Below are 17,213 nucleotides of genomic sequence, written 5' to 3' on the forward strand. Positions count from 1 at the left end.
ACAGATCTGATATCAAACCGAACATTTCCCAACTCTTTAGGGGAGGTGTGGGATGGTGACATAGCAAGCACTGGCCTATCAAGCACCTCTGCTCTTTTGGTGGGAACACACCTTAAAAATCACTTTAATAATCTCCAGTGTCTACATCCTCAGTCGTTGCTGCCACAGTCTCCAAAAAGAGTGAGCAGCTGATACCGGGAGTTGTCAGGAGTGCACGGCTAAGCTACGAGAATAAGAAGAGATTAAAGGGCAACCTAAGACTGTTTGCTCAGTCAGAATCTCTGCTGATGACAAACAGGAGTTTTTGCCTATGATGTGAGGCCATCAGGATTTGGCCTAATAATATACAAAAAGAATTAAGTGGGTGAGATCAGAATCCACTCCCAGTTACACAGCAGTAAATTCAGAGTAACTTTATTCACGGACATCATTGGGGCTGCTCTGGATTTACACCAACTTCAGTGAGAGCTTATAATGGTCTGCTGGGAATTTAAACTTCATGCCTGATTGTGCAAGAGTGAGAACTGGCCGAGTTATGCAGAGCTCGGCACAGACAATTGTGTCCAAAGATAACACTGCAGAGGAGCTTTTTGCCGCCGTTCTTATTGTGCTTCTTGCACTGTTAAACTCTGCTCCTGTTCCAAATGTATCTGTGAGAATGAGATTGCAACTACAAATGGACTATAAATTATTTATTGTTCCTGAGCTTATTCTCAGGATAATATCCAAGGGCCCATAGTTATTAATTCAGCGTATTCCATGGATGGGCTAGATGACCCACCAGGCTCTTCAAATACCAATTTGTTCATTCCTAGTATCTATTATAGCAAAGACAGGATACAGGATAGTCCTTAATATATTATCATAACACTTTGTATTAGTGTGTTAAATACTTCCTCAGTAAGAGGGCACACTACCTCTGCTTCCCATGCTTGAAGATAAATCCTCCAAAAGCTTTTGAAAATCACGCTCTCCAAAGAAGAGCAGCAATGAACAACCTACTGGAATCACCTGTATTCTGCAGCTCAGTGCCAGCTGAGGATGTGAGGAATTCAAAATCAAGTCCCTTTTGGCTGGATGTGGACATGCACGTGTGTCATATGAGATGTGAGCCAAGGAAGGATCATCTAGCGAGGTAGCCTTGTGAAATAAGATAGCTCTATCTCTATAACATGTGTCTGATTTCCATACATCTATTTTTTCCTCCTGTTATCTCTAATATGTACAGGCAGCTGTAAACTGTCAAACTAGGACTCGGAACAGAAGACTTTTTTTAGACAATGCTACTTGTGCCTTAGAAATTATTATCCTGCATTGAAAACTTGATTTATACGATTGCTAGCTGATGACCATCCGAATATTACTGCAATCACATGCCAAATTTACATGTGTATTTAGGTATGTATTTTTGATAGGCAAGGGACGAAGAGAATACAGTCAAAAGAAGATAGGCACAGCACCCATTTAGATTTCTTTCTGAACTTCACTAAGCACCTATGTACCTTAGGCAACACCGTAAATCCTTTCCCTGATCTGTTCTTAACCATTAAGAGAAAGTATCTTTCCCCTAGGGAACTTAAAGTCTGTATTAATGGACATTCCTGAAGAGGTAGGAAACTGTTCAGATTTCTTCCTACAAAGTCACTAAGATTAAGGATGGGCTGCTGGGGACAAGGAGGAAACTGTTCCTCTGTTTTCTTGTTGCGGCGTGGCTCAGCAGTTGATTTGGTTTCCTTAACCAGCACTGCTTCAATTTCCAGCTTGCATGATATGGTGAAAAGTTTGCTTTTATTTTAATAAATATTTTCTTTGAGAAAAATTACTCTTGGCTCAAATTCCAGTCCTTTGCATTCTGAAGCAGCAATTAAGCAATTAAATTAAAGCCTGTAAATAGCAAATGTTTCCATTATAAAACCACTAGCAGCTCCACCTCTTTAAAAAGTGCGATAAAAATGCCTCAGAAATTCTTTGAAATCAGATCTCTGACAAGTATCTAATCTTCATCTTTAAGATAGTGGGAAGAACAGAGGTTATGTAAAATCCACGTATTCCTTCCAAACCAGAAAGCGCTCTGGTTTCCCAGCTACCTAAATTACCTTTGCAAAATTTTATTTAGTATTACTGTACCTAAGGCAGTACTGATATTCAGGTGCTTCAGCGCCATAGACTTTGGTTTTGATCACTAGAAGAAGATACATGTTAATTTTTCTTGTTTCATCCCATCTACTTTGTGGTCTTCGCCACCTCTTTCATTATGCTCCAGATGTAAACAGATTCTAGCTGCAGATTCTCTTCTTTTAGTTCTGCTTTTTTTAAAACAACAGCATTTTTGGCTTTGGCATAGGCATGAGGATAATTACCATGTGGTCTCCATTTGCTTGTAGGTTGAAGACCCCCATCCTAGATCAAAAACAATTTCAGTTGACTGAAACAGCATTTCCCAGCAAATGGAAATGATGCATATCTGGCAACTTTTCAGTGTAAAATGAGTCATCAAAACACACTGAGCGTAAGCATCTTCACCCTTCCTTCCCCACCTCTTAATCCAATAATGGCTAGGTATGGAATAAAGCTTCATCTTCAGTATGTATACAAAATACACAGGGGTACAAAGATAAGCACTTGATTGCAAGGCAGTCATATCATGAAAAAAGCATAGAATTTGAATCAGATTGGGCTGAAATTAAAATTGCAACAAACTATTTGCCAGAGATTCCAACTGCGGAGAGAAAAATTCACTCTTTTCCTAAATTTTTTTTCATCCTCTCTCTCCCCCTCCCTTCTCTCAGTGTAGGAGTTCTGCATTGCTCTTTGTTTATTTGGCTTCTGATTGAAAAAAAATAAATTGAAAAAATCCACTGCCACTCATGCTTCAAATGAAAAGCAAAATTTCAAAAAGATAAGGCTGTCAATGTTTCTCTAAAAATCTCAATGATAAAATATAATCTGCTCTAGGAACCAAAGTCAGAGGCAGTTTGGTAACTGCATGCTGATATGTGGGGCAATACATGGAATCATTGTCTGAAAAAGGGAATGGGAGGGGAGGCTGCAAAAAGCTTTGAGGCTCGGAAAGAGAAATCAGGAATGTACATGTGTCACTTAAAAAGGCTGAAATTTATATAAAAAAAGAATTCTTGGCATGCATGCCTTAGTATCTGGTCAAGCACGTGACTACTGCTGTGTTAGGCTTACGCAGGGGTTCGTTAGTGAGAGCCAGCAGAGCAGTGCCATCCCTGCCGATGAGTCCCAGCTCCTGAGGAAGGACCGGGTGGGTGCCAGCCAGTGGTAAAAGTGATCGTTAGACCCATACTCAACAAACAAGCCACTGTTGTGGATGATGTTTCTGGCCATCAGCTTTGGATGAGTTCATTACCAAGTTTGTGATGGAACAGCTCTGCAACTCTTGAGATTCCTGGAAGCTCCGTAGTAACTCAGGCAGAGAGGGGCGAGAAACCCGCAGCGGTCGTGGTCTGCTCCTGGTGAGGGAGGAGAACCGAGGGTCCTGGCTGACCCTTAGCCCTGTCAGCCACACTTACACCTTTGGTCTATTTGACATGCCTGCAGACTTCAGCCTGTTAAAGAGGCCTGTGACGCACTCATTCTGCTTTGCATCAGAAGTCCTATTGCCTTAGTCAGTGAGTACATGAACCTGCAGCAGTGTCTGAAAGGAACGCTCAGGTGTGGACTCCCTGGCATGGGAAATTTTTTTTTTTATATTTGCCTTTTTACACTTGGTCAACATAATAGTACAACTTACTAAAACTTGGTAATGATTGGGGAAAGCAGAAGAAAGGCATTGCTGTATAATTTGGCCTCTCCTTTAGAGCACATTTGCAAGTGTAGGGAAACTATTCGGCAAGAGGTAAATAGACCTTGGTATGTCACACATACATACCATACATACGTATTCCAGTATTATCCAGCATCCACGACAACAGTTCGCACCCAAAAACTTGTGGTGGTGGGCAAAGGCAGCTCAGGCTACTGCCTGCCCATCTGTGACTTCCACCCTCTTTCGCAGACCGAGGTGCTCTTTCTCGGCACTGGCTCTGAGGGGAAGAGAAGCCGTGTAGCTGCGGTAGCACGGTGCCAACCTCAGGCCGACGCACTTGCCCTCTGCCTCTCAACGAGACCTTCAGATGGTGTCGTTGGCCGGGCGCCACCGAAGCCAACAGAGCAGTGCCGGCGAGCAGAGCGAGGGGTTTGGCCTTGCATTTTCAATGCGTGTCATTGGTTTAGACTATGAGATAGGAGCCGATGATCATCTGAATTGAGAAGCTGAGCATCTTAAAAGATGCAAGAGTGCAGAAAGTGTATCATCTGTACAATTTTTAAAAAAGAGAGAGGATTGTTTTATTTTTTAATTCCCTCTTCCCTCTTTCCCAATCTGTAAACTTCTTTCCCTTTAGCTGGCAAATCTGAGTTTACAGGCACTTTGATTTTGTTTTGAAATTTCGTATATATTTTTTAAATGTGTATGTCCTTGCAAGGCATAATTTTGCCTCAGAGTACACTGGCATTTCATGTTTTCCCTTGTTATGGCTCACATTCAGTGGCAGAGCTCTAAAAGCTGCTACTGTTAATTCACATTTGAGGAAGGAACAAAGGGAGCTTTCTGCAGCCCGTGCACCTGGAATGCGAAGTGCGAATGGTGACTTCTGCACCCGGCTCCTGCCAGGTGGCAGTCCCTCGCTACATCGCACAACCAAGACAAAAAATTGTGAAAATATTAAAGGTTTGGCTACGTTATATTTTAAGGCAGTAACCTTCTTTTATGTTGATTGCATGTTTCATTTTTAGATTTAAAAGCCATACTGTTTTGAGTTGCTTAGCCATCCATCAACAAAAAGCAACAGAACTGTCTGCTCCTGAAGGATTTTGCAGCAACGCTAAGCTACACTAATTGTAAAGTTTCTGTAGAATTTGTGTTATCATGATGCAAAATGCAGACTGTACTTTTAACAGACAGAAAAGGAAAAGCTCCCTTAATGGGTTTAGATGAAACAAAAAGATATTAAAAATGCATTTGTGTTTCTGCCAAAGCTAAATACAAGAGTTACTTGTTTCCTCTAACAATACTTAACATTCATCTTTTTTCAAGGACTTTATAATATTACGTAGCTGTCACTTAGACAGTACTCAGAACAGATTAGGTAAAAGGAGTATGTAGAGACCAGTTGCCCTTGCTTACCCCCAAGAAGTAGTGCAATAGTCAAATCTGAGGCGGCAATATTTTCAAATGTGTTTAAATTTATTAAAGTTTTATCTTCTCTTACAGAAGCATTGCACACTTGAGCTGATGGTTTTGCACTACAATATTGGAAATAGCATCTAGCTCACATTTCTGTTGATTTGGTACTGAAAAGAGCTTGCATGCCAAAACAAAAAGGCCAGAAAAACCTGCTATGTGGTTTTAGACAGCATGGTTGAGATCTGGCAGATACAAAGATCTAAGAATAGTGCTGGAAGCTCTAGCAAAAGACTTTTACTTCTGTTCTGAGGAGATTGATGGATAATACAACTTCAGGATTGGTTCCCCAACAGCTTTTTGGAACCAAAGTCAGAGAAACCTCTCCTGAATTCCCAGGATTAACATTTCATGCTATGTTTAAAAAGTTGTGCCAGTGACTTTTATGTCTTCATGATCTAACTGTTGTTTTTTAATATTCTAAATCCCCTTTCAGGCAATAAGACTCTGTCAGTAACTCAAGTGGAAGTAAAATTTGCCTGAAACTGAATACATCTCATCAGTATCTTGAGTTTTATTTCCTCCAAATCATCAGATAAATATCATCTTTCTCTGTTTACTTTCTGTACTTGAGTATCAGGAGTTGCTTAAAGGCTTGATTCTGATTGCATTTGAGAGACAGATTAAGGTTTTCCTCATTGTCTTCTGCTTGACAGAAACACAGATGTGTTATTTTAAGAGCCTTTTTTGCCCTTCTGGACACATAAAGCCCTCCTGCTCTTCTGGGACTCTCTTGTTTTTCAGAGGCTCTAATTTGCACCTGGGCTGAAATAGTCCCTGGGGGATAATCAGGTGGCTGGGAATAGATCAAGCGCCACATGCTTTGGCTGTACCTATTCATGAGCTGCTTCATCTCCAACAGGCTAGTGAATCTCGGATGACTAGCCCTGTGGAAGTACGGTGTCCTCATTAGGATGGGAAAGCTTTCGGTAGGAAGATCTGCCTGTCTTATCCTCTTATAGAGCAGCGACAATGTAAAGAGTCGCATATGAAATTCCATATGCAACTGGTTAATATATTTTAAAACATTCTGAGCAACATACAGTTTGTACCATGGAGATTTACAAAATTCCCTTTACAAGCAAGTTCTTTTCTCCGTCCCCCTTTCCATCTACATCTGTCTCTTTGAAAGAGTCAGTCTTCATGTTTAGTTGCTAAGTTTTGTATCTTCAGTATGGTTTGGTCAAGTCTGATCAGATGTGATGCAATGTTTAGTTCCTCTCTGGATTCATGTATTTTTATCTCTCCTATTTTCTTTGTCCCACTGCACGCATTTATAGTACATACAAAAATCTCTCCAGTAAACTCATTACTTGGATTTTTTTAAAACCTTCTCCCATATGCTTACTTCCCTTTTGACCGTACAGTGCCTATTTCACCACTTAAAATTACTTCCCACTTAGCTCCTAATTTTAGCAACTTCTTCTTTCCTGCCTTTTGTTCACTTCTCTATGACATGCCTCATACTCCACAGTCACCATGCTCTCCTTTGTCTTACAAATAAGTAAAGCTCCATTAATTGGCTTAGTCAACCTATCCAGCTAGAGTCAGGCAGTTCTTTAATTCAGTGTAGTAATTCATGTGGGAAAAAGCACAGTCCCACTGTGAAAAAGGTCCTCTGCCACATGGTCCATCCCAGCACCACTCTTTGGTTGTCGCTAGGTTGGTTGGATTTTTCTCTTTGTCAGTTTGGATTTCACCACAATTTGTTGAATATGTTTTCATTTAATTTCCAGTTGCCTGTCTTCTCGATATCAACATTTTGATTTTCTGTGCCCTGGACACTTTTGTTCATCCCTTACTTCTACCCAGCTTCCTCTTTTATACGCATTTGTCTCGTCAACATCCGTATTTCATGCACTGTCCCTGAAAAGATTTTGCCTCAAGCAAAAAGCTTGAGCCGTGATCACAAGAAGCCTAAGTATGCTCATGGTCTCACTGTTATTATTTTTACTTCACCATCCCTTCAGTGCAAATCCTATTGGATATGCAATGTCTATATATATTTTGTATACTCTTTCTGGAAAGTCTACAGAGTACCCAGCATACCTTCAGGCACTGTGTAATTTACAGATCAGTTTAAAAGAGAACAAGCTAGAAAGTAATACCGTGTTGCCTTCTATTCCTATTTAGTGATTATATCTTGCTTTTCTTGTCACTGGTAGCCCATTTATTTTCGCTAATCTTTCCTCTCTACTATGCATAGCAGAGGCTCTCCCACTGTGAGGCTACTTTTCTAACTAATGCCGCTCACAAAACATCTCAGGGATGAGCATTTCATCCTCTATGTTCTGCTCTTGCAATTTACAATACTGCTTTCCGAGTCCTACACAAATTCAGTGTACATATGCATGTTTTATATATACATATATGTATATGTATGTAAAGACAGATGCGTGTGCACACACACACAAAAAAAGAGAAGGATGGAAGGTGCAAAATAAAAAGGTTGGAAGCCAGATCTGTCAGGCACTCGACACAAAGAGACACGGGCACCTACTCTGTTTCAGTCCACAGCACGCGAGGCATCTATCCAGCACAACAAAGCACCTACTGGGTAAAAGGAAGGAGTCACAACAGAGAAAGAGCAGGTGAGACAACCTTCACCAGCTACTTCTCACCACTTCTTATCCAGCTGTTGTCCAAAAAGTCAGGCAACAAAAGCAGATTACAAAACAAACCCCATAATTTACCCCTGTTAATCTGGCCCCTCCCCTACTAAAAGTCCAGGCAGCTTTAGCATGGAAACCTATTTCTTCGACTGCCAGACATATTAAATCACATGTTTTTGTGCAAGTGACCACATTTACAACTGTCACATAATTTAATCATGAAAAGATAATGATTTATTCTGGTCTTGAAAAAAAATTTTGGAACCTGTTTGTAGAGAAAATGGATTTAATTTTTGGATCTTTGTTTTAAAGCCAACAGAAACCAGTGTCTTTAATTTTAGGTCTAGTCAGAATGGTGGAAACCAGCATCAGACTGGACTATATCTTTATTACATTTAGTTGGAAAATATTCCTATTTGTATTAACAGTTTTCTTAGCAAATCATGCATTTTAATTTAAAAATGTTTTACTCTTTGGACTAGAAATGTATTATGTAGAACTATAGAAAAGCTCAATCCACCAGCATGACAGTTGGCAGGCTAAAATAGACTGGCACAAAATTAGAGTAAGAGAAAGTAATAATTGCTTGACCTGTAGGTTAAAGAATAAAGAATAAGATATCAGCTCTAGTTATATGCTGTAAAGCTTCAAAAGCTTCCAATTGAATCTCAAGATTCATAGGTTATTTTAAAAAAATCAAATTTAGTTTATAAGACTTATTAGCTTGGAAACAGAGCGATAATAAATAAAGACTTGCAGTAGACCAGAGGTGAACTGGGACTGAATACATTTCCCTTAATATATATCAGTCAAAGGTGGTATTAAGCAGAGTTTTTGTCACCTCTGTGATTATTAAGATACAGGAAAAACTTTCAAGGGAAGCAGAGGAAGCTGTAAGCTTCAAGAGTTTAAAGTGGGAATGCATGTGCATCTGGCTGTACATTGGTTTTCTCAGCTCATCTGCTGAAAGAAAGACCACCTCTAAGTCCTGCTGAAGGACAGTGGGCAGATTAATGGGCTGAAGGCTTCCTACATCCACCTCCTCAGCCCCTTTAAACTTTGCTCAAAAATTCAGTTGATTTGCATACTACTCCTTTGAGAGTAGTATGAAAAATATTTTATTCCTGAAGGTGAGCACATTCAGACCAAAGTAGACATGCTTTCATTTTCACTACTGAGCATAAATTTACCTCATTTACAAATATTGGTGATTGATAGATGTGAAATTTCAGTCAAGATTTATCCCATTAATAACAGGGACAACTTGTACTGTTTATCTCCTCCGCCTTGGCAATGTGAGAAGGACCATGACTAAACTATACATTTGTGCAATAAATTCCCCTTACAAAGCAGGGAGCTCAAACAATTGAGATCCTCCTTCCCAACCCCATCTTAACAGGTGTTTCCTTCGCAGATGCCAGGGTATAAGCGTCTTCCTGGGCACCCTCCGTGGGCCAACACTGGTTTCTGGGACACACCGCTGCCGTCACAGACACACGGCAGCTGGTGGCCCCGGCGAGTGGGTAGTCAGCAAGTGCCCTCTGCACCGGTGTCACCCCCCAGGCCCCATTTCAAATAGGTTGCGTCTCAGCCTCATTCGTGAGCGTCCCAGGCATCCCACATCTAAGCAGCACGAAGAAGCGCACCAAAGGCCACGTCCCCTGCCACTGAGATCTATAGCTCTGCCATGAGCTCGCGCGGTGTTAGGGTCATTTCTACACTAGGCACTTTCGAGAGGAAAAGCACTAATTTAAAGGTATGATAATCTTAATTCTGAAATCTGGACACCGTTAACAGGCCCTGCATGTCATCCCACAGAACAACTGGACTGAAGATTGATAGTAGCTTAAGTGGAAGAATGGCCTACAAAATTATACTCCTGGCATCTCTCTAGCAACACATTTCGAAACACTATTCAGATACAGAATCAATGACTCCATACCTAGGTGGACTGCTCAGCATCAACTCTATTAGCTAAGGCATGCAGTCGCGTGGCTACTTTTTAACCAGGAAAGACCAAGCTGGATCCAGACTGCAGTTTCTCTAGACCTTGCCAAGGTTCCAGATATGTCACGTCTTCTGCTCTTCTGCACGATATACCCTGCACGATTCCAGCCCCTTAGGAGTACTTGTGAAGGTGGTGTGCAACCCACTGATACACTGTTTTCCTACAAGCAGATTTTTACAAAAATTGTATAGTTCTGTACCAGTTGTTCTAGTGATAGGAAACTCTCCAGACAATGTCTACAGTGGTGCTCAGTTAGGAAACATAATCTATTTTTCCTAGGAAGCATTCAGGTTAGGAAAAACAGGTTCCTGAGCTCATGCATCTGGAGCTCATTTACAGCTCAGCTGCAAGGTGTATAAAGGAGGAAAGGAAGAAGGGGGTCTTTTATGGTGGGAGAAGGAGATGGAAATACAGGTGCTAAAGTGGGTGGCTAAGCTTTCATCTAGGTAAGAGGAGAGCTTTGTAGTGGTTTTGTTTAAATGCTGGAGAAAGGGAAAAGTGCAGGTTGCTTCCCTCCTCCCTGGATTTTATTCCAGTAAACAGAAGAAAGAAGCTGTATTAAAACAAGAAAACATTCAGGGTAACATTAAACTGCACAACAGGAAAACAAATGCTATTTTCTATTTCTGAGTGAAGAGCTCAACCAGTGCCATTATACATTTTTTTGGATCAAAGATATATGTATTGTCTGGAGTCACGTACTATATTATTAAGAGTTTGGCTCTGTTGGTAGCGTACTCTTAGGGTGGAAAGAATGAGACAAAGACATCATAGCTGGGTGAATTAAAGTTGAATTTGCTTTCACTCGAACGAAATATTCCAGTGAGACTTGTGAAGGGCTGCACTGGAACTTTACAAAAAGAATGAAAGATAAAACTAATGTACCCCCTCTATTTCTTCTTAATATATAAAATAATCTACAGGTTGCATTTTCAGTGTAATCTTAGTTCCATCTGCATGTTTCTACACCTCTTTTCCATCTAATGTATGAGAATTTGTCTCACTTCTATGCTTTTACGTGCACAGACAAAACCCGTTTGCTCTTGTTCTGTGCACTGATGAGGGTTTTGGTTGCTGCATTCTGCTGTACCAAATAACACGCCAGGAAAAGGAAATCTGAGGGTACAGATTTCTATGTGAAGCGCATATTCCAAAATAACTTGAGATTGAAATGTTACTCTCGGATAACAAAGTTTAAATAAATGGTATTTATTCCTGTGGTCTTATTACGGACCTGAATTGTCCCTTAGAAAAATGTCAGGGTTGTGCTTATGCTTGGTGGCCAGAGACATGCCCAGGCTCTGTGGCTCTAGAAATTCAGGATGCTTCTCTCTCTTCTCCTTAGCCCCTGCCCCGCCACTTGCTTTTCTGTCTCCTGCCTCAGCCTCCTACATATACCTGCCCTTCTTTTTTTTCTTTTTTGCCCATTTTGACCTGGTTTATGCATCCAGCTACCTATCCTTCTGTTTAGTCTCCACTTTTTATCTGCCTATTTCTGTTCCTGGTGCCTCCTCAGAGTTTTTTTTCTTCTTGCCTCACATCTTTCTTTTTCTTCCTTCTCAACTGTCTGTGCTTCTCATCCTCTGCATTTAATCAAGTTGCCACCTTCCTCCACCAAATTAGCTGCCGGAAGCCGAGAAGTATGATAAGCACAAAAGACAACTCTTAGTTTCAACATTAAGCATCACAGTAGTTGTAGTAGCTGTTGACAGCTAAAAAAAATGAGTTGCTGGGAAGGTACTTATGCTACACTCCTCCGTAAATGCATATTCTACAGTGAAGGTCTGTGAGTTATCACATAGCTAAGCTGGATCAGCATTTTGGTTGGAATGATCAGAGAAGAGATATCCCAGGCCCACCTCCATGACCCATTCTTAAGTCACTTCTTCACAGCATGGAAGTGCAACAGATTTCAATGAAGCAGAGATAAGAACATATCTAATATGGAAAAAATAGAGATACTGCTTCATATTTCATTCTTGGCAAAGGGGAAGTTCTGTTAGGTTAAACTTTCCAAGAAAATTCAACTGAAACAAAGTTCAACTAATGTATTTGGCAATAATTTTAACAAGTGAAAATAAACCTTTAACACGTGAAATGATGCATTACGTCTCTGCACGTTCTGCAATAAAAGGGACGCTGGTGCTGCACAGCGCAGTGCTATATAGGTAGTCGAGATTGCTCAGATTAGGTTTCGGTGGCAGAAGCAGAACAGCGAAGCGTGTCTCTCTGCCTGGACTTAGACTCCTTGCTTCCTGATGTCATGAGTCCTGAAGAACAAAAAGCTTTTGCTCAAGTAGAAATTGTTTTTGTGTGAACATTATGCAGTATAGAAACAGGACACTGTGGGTGAGATTTATTTGACCAAATGCAGGTATTTATGACTGAGCCGCTGTACAGATTTCCTTTATGGTTAGCAAGAAAGATTATCATTTCTAGAGTGTGACTCACCTCATCCTAGTGTAGATACCAACATCACTGTCTAGAACTGCCTCTAATTTTCATTCACTTTAAAGGAAGCTTATGGTGACTAGGTCAGATGTAAACACCTAAAGTGAAAAGAGATAGACCCCACTTTCCATCTACAATATTGCGGTTCAAACTGGAAGCTTACTTTTACTCTCTGCAAACACACAGGAATCATGAAACCGTGCTGAGGCACCATTGTGCAACACAAGTCGGCTACAATCTTTGAGCATTCAAATATCATGGATACAATTCATAAGAACCCCTGAAATGCTGAAGAATGAGAAGAGTTACATCCTGAAATCAAAAAGCACATCTGCAATGCCAATGTCCCCTCTTCTTTGTGTGAAATCAGCAATACTTCTTAACCGAGAGAAAAAACAAACTATCTTTTACATCATCATCATATATGGCCCAACTTCAGCGGGACCAGTTTGCAAGACCAGTTCACACAGAGCAGCAGCGGAATTTTAGCATTTGGTTCTGCACAGCTCTCAACGCCGAGCTGTGACCTCTGGGGAAACACAGCGGGAGGAGTTTGCCGTGATATCTCTCAGTATGCGTACTACTTAGGCTTGCTGCATTTTGGTTATGAAAGTACTATGTAAAACCAAATTGCTTTCTTACTCTGTTGGGTTGTTTTTTTTTTTTTCTCCTTAGCGCAAGAGCATTCTTACTGGCTCCAGTAAAAAGGTTCTCAAGTGCGTCGTAGGCAGAAGCAGGAAATTTGCACTCTTCATGGATCAAACAGAGTCGGCACTAATAATACAGCACAGGGAAAGGCAAAAAAAAAGAAAAGAGAAAAAGAAATGTTTAACACTCAGCACTAGAGGAGAGTGAAAACAGAACACACTTTGAAGAATTTCCTTGCTGCAGCATAGCCCCGCATAGGAGCTCCACAGTCAGACTCAACATGTTTTGAAGTTCCTCTGTTTGTTTAATCTTCGGGTCAGGTTTTGGCACTGTGCTATGATTGACACAATATAAAAGAATAAAGGCCCAAACAAGGCAAGGGGGGGAAAAAAACCTTAGGAAAGTGTGAGACTTAGTAAACCAAACTAAGAAGTAGAGCAGCTGAGGTGCTTTAAGGACCGGTGCAAAGTTGTGTCTTAGACCAGAAAAGCAGTATCTAGAGATAGTTCTTTCTAATAACCAAATGACATGGCCTAGCTGGGAGCTAAGAAATGGTCTCCTTAAAATCAATCCTAATTGCAGAGCCTGTGCAATGTGAGAAAGCATGACTTTCCATAAAAAATAAAGAATAAAGAGCTAGAATGTTTAAAATTGCACAAAGTGTGTTACTACAATAATAGCTGAATTAATGTGGTTATATCACTGCAAATACCTCTCAATTGTGACTCTCTGAGGAGGATGTGAAAAATTGCAAAAATTCAAAATCTTCTCCATTTCTTGGTAACAGAGACTCCCTTTACTACCGTTTTGGACTGTGCATAGCCTGACAACTTGTGAACGAGTTCTAAGGAAAACTTGGACTAAATAAAGAGTGCTTCCCCACAAAAGTACAGACGTACGGTATAATTGGAGCCCAAGCCCGTTGTGTAAGGTGAACAATCCACCCCTTGTGAGTAGAAGGAATGAGCATCCCAGAAGGCTGCCGTAACGCAGACTGGCCCTGAGCTGTGTCATCTGAACCTGCTCTAGATACCAGCACAGGGCAGCTCAGCAAAGTGTAAAGCACAGAAGACAAAATGTATTCATTAAGAAACAGGCTGAATCATGATATATGACTAATGTCCCACATCCTCAATCAGAAATCAAATATCCAATATTAGCATTATAAAAGAGAAAAGCAAACCTCCCGTTGTCTTTGGGGCATATGGAATTTTATTCCAAGCCCTAAGTAAATACTAGAAAGTAAGTCTGCTTCATTTACAGCATTTAATATATCCTGTTTCACCAGTGCAAAGAACGCCGGCTTTAGCTAAAGGCCACTCTTCGTTAATAATTATTTTTGACTATTGCATTACTCAGTAAATTTAGTTAGCACATTTGTAAACTATATTAAAAAGGTAGTGCAGCAGATAAAATATAAAGAGATGGAATCTGTTAAACATATATGTAACTACTGTTTCGCAAGGAAACTCTCTGAAGTAAGTACTATTAGGGTTTTTCACTGCATGCAAAATATTAAATTAAAAATGAAAAGTGAGGGTCAGTTCTGTTTGCTGTTTGTTTTTTTTTTTTTTTTTTAAGTGGGAGTAACTTAATTTCTATTGTAACCAGTATATTTCAAAGTTTAATAAAATAGGGTTTACATTTTATGTAAATCTCTTATATGCTATTTTTACTCTAACCATGTATTTCTGACCTTGCCTAATCAGAATTTTTTTTTTAAAATCAAAATATTACAGAATCCAGCAGCTATAACAAAGCTGCTAAACTCTGAAATCACTACTGACATGAATAGATTTACCATGAATTTTCATCAGTGTGGCATTGGGATTTGGCCCAATGTGTACGTGTGGGGAACTTTATTCTATAATGCAAGCATTCAAAGAATCGATACGTTGTAAAAACCCAGGTTCCAATTTCCAGACTGAAAAGATTGGAGTGAAATGTAACCATATTAGGACACTAAAACCCTTAATAACATGGTTCCAGGCAGTAGCAGGTTCTTTTCTCAGCCAATTCACAGAACGACCCTCACCTTTTTATGGCTCAGTTGCAGCTCAGCTGGGGATCTGCACACAGCGAGGCTGTTTTCACCAACAGGGTGATGCCTTTCTACATCTCTCTTGTGTCAGCCTTGAGGTGATGACTACCGGTGAGGAAATTATTATCTTAAGGTGGGGTAGGTTTGACGGATTTCCTTTCAGCAAAACAAAACCATATGTCGACGCAGCTTTTGCTTAGGAGGAGGTGCGCCAGGTAAGAAGGGGAATGCCAGGAAATGGTGATGAAGAAACGTCCCAGACACCTGGGTTACCCTGTTTGCACTGCCCCAACCAACTGCTGCAGCAACCTCACAGGGGCCTACTTGCTCTTCAGAAGGACAAAGTGAGGCAGAATTATTTATTACTCTAAGGATCCTTGGTGAAGAATGGCTATGCACCAGCTGAGCACGTCCCTCCTGGTCCAAAAAGCATCAAACTGAACTTTCTTTGGTTTTGAGGTCTTGGGGACTCGGATAACAGCGAAATTCCCAGCTAGAAGCATTTTACGAAACCATGTGTTTTGAAGGACAGGGCAGCCCCTGTTTCCACGTGACCTCACACATACTGCTATGACCAAAACATACCCCTTGACCTAACTTGGCAACACTACCACCAACAGAGAAAATGTGTGACTGGAATAATTTCTATGAACTAAGAAAGCCATTTAATTTAGAGGTTATAACATTTTACATCATAAAATACACTTTATACTGTACAAATTAAGTAAACCACCTTTTTAAAGTCATCAGTGTTACATGCCAGTCAGAAGTCTTCATCTATCATTAAAAAGGCTAGTAACTCATTTCAAATCCTAAATCTTCTACTTTCTACCTGATGACTGCATGTAACCAAACTATAGAAGCAATCTGTTTTCATATTGTCCCTTCACATGATAGCTGCTCATGTCCATTTATCTTCCAATTTACACAACCTTTTCTTTTTGACCGGAGTCAATGGAGAGTATATTCCTGAGCCTATTTTGGCTTCTACTAAAGGTTATAGTATAGTCACTCCATGATAGGAGGCTCATGGAAGATATATGTCTTATACATCTGCTTGAAAGGCTGAATGAACATGATCTACCAGGAAGCTGATCCTCAGCCATAATTCTACCGAAATAAACAGATTGCAGATGAAATTTATGCTAATAGAGGATTTTTATTCTGCATTACCTTCCCATTTCTGCCTAAAATGATCATACACAAACTTTTTTTAACTTGTTCTTAAGGTAGGAAGGAACAAGACACAGAGGAATGATGTTTGTATGGCTGGCATTTGTAATTTAGGCTCTAAAACAGATTATGATGTCCAGAGAAATACATACAATGCAGTCAGGATTGTATCAAAGAGGGGAGACTGTCAAAGGAGATGAGAGAGAGAGAAAAGGAGTCATTTAGTCACATCATCTACTGCAGCTGGATTACTACAAAGCTGGCACAAGAGGTGGTAAAAAAATCTCTAAATAATAGAATATGAATCAATGGTTCCTTACCTCACAGCTTAAAGTACAGCCCCACAGCTACCACTTCAGGGGATTGAAGGAAGAGAAATAGCTGTGGTACCTACCAAACACTGCCTGCCTTTTTGGAGCAGCCAGCTGGAATTGGCTAAAACGCAGAATGTCACATCAAATCTCATACAGATGAGAGATTTGCTTGCTTTCCAGTGGAGATAACAATCATGATGAGCCAGCAGAACTTAGTCTGCAGCAATACGAAAGACTCGGCGTATGAACATTTACTAACTCTGAATAACAGGATGAGCCAACCTCTAAGTGCACCACACCTTTGTAGGGCCACGAATTTATTAATTCACATATTTTTACTTTATAAAACAATGCTAAGAGCACGGCCTCTTTCTTCTCATCTTTTGTGCACCCAATTCCCAGTCTGGGTCCTAACAACCACAGTTTCCAGAGAATATGGTGTGCTGGCACCATGACAGGTTTTTTTTTCTCTACAGCCTTGGAGAGCCTGAAAATTCCTGTTTTTTTCTTCTGAAACAGCTCGCTGGAGTGCAAGCAAAACCCTCCACAGATGGGGGACAAGCTTGAGAAACAGCAGTACGAGAGGTAATATTTTATAAAGAAAATGATGAATGATTCCAAGAAAGAAATTAGGAAGCAGAAAGCATCTCAGGCGTACGTGGAACAACATCGTGATGTAATGGAAAATGGACTGTATTACGGCTGGTGGTTTGATAAT

Source organism: Balearica regulorum, chromosome 1 (assembly GCF_011004875.1).
Source record: "Balearica regulorum gibbericeps isolate bBalReg1 chromosome 1, bBalReg1.pri, whole genome shotgun sequence".
Taxonomy (NCBI): domain Eukaryota; kingdom Metazoa; phylum Chordata; class Aves; order Gruiformes; family Gruidae; genus Balearica; species Balearica regulorum.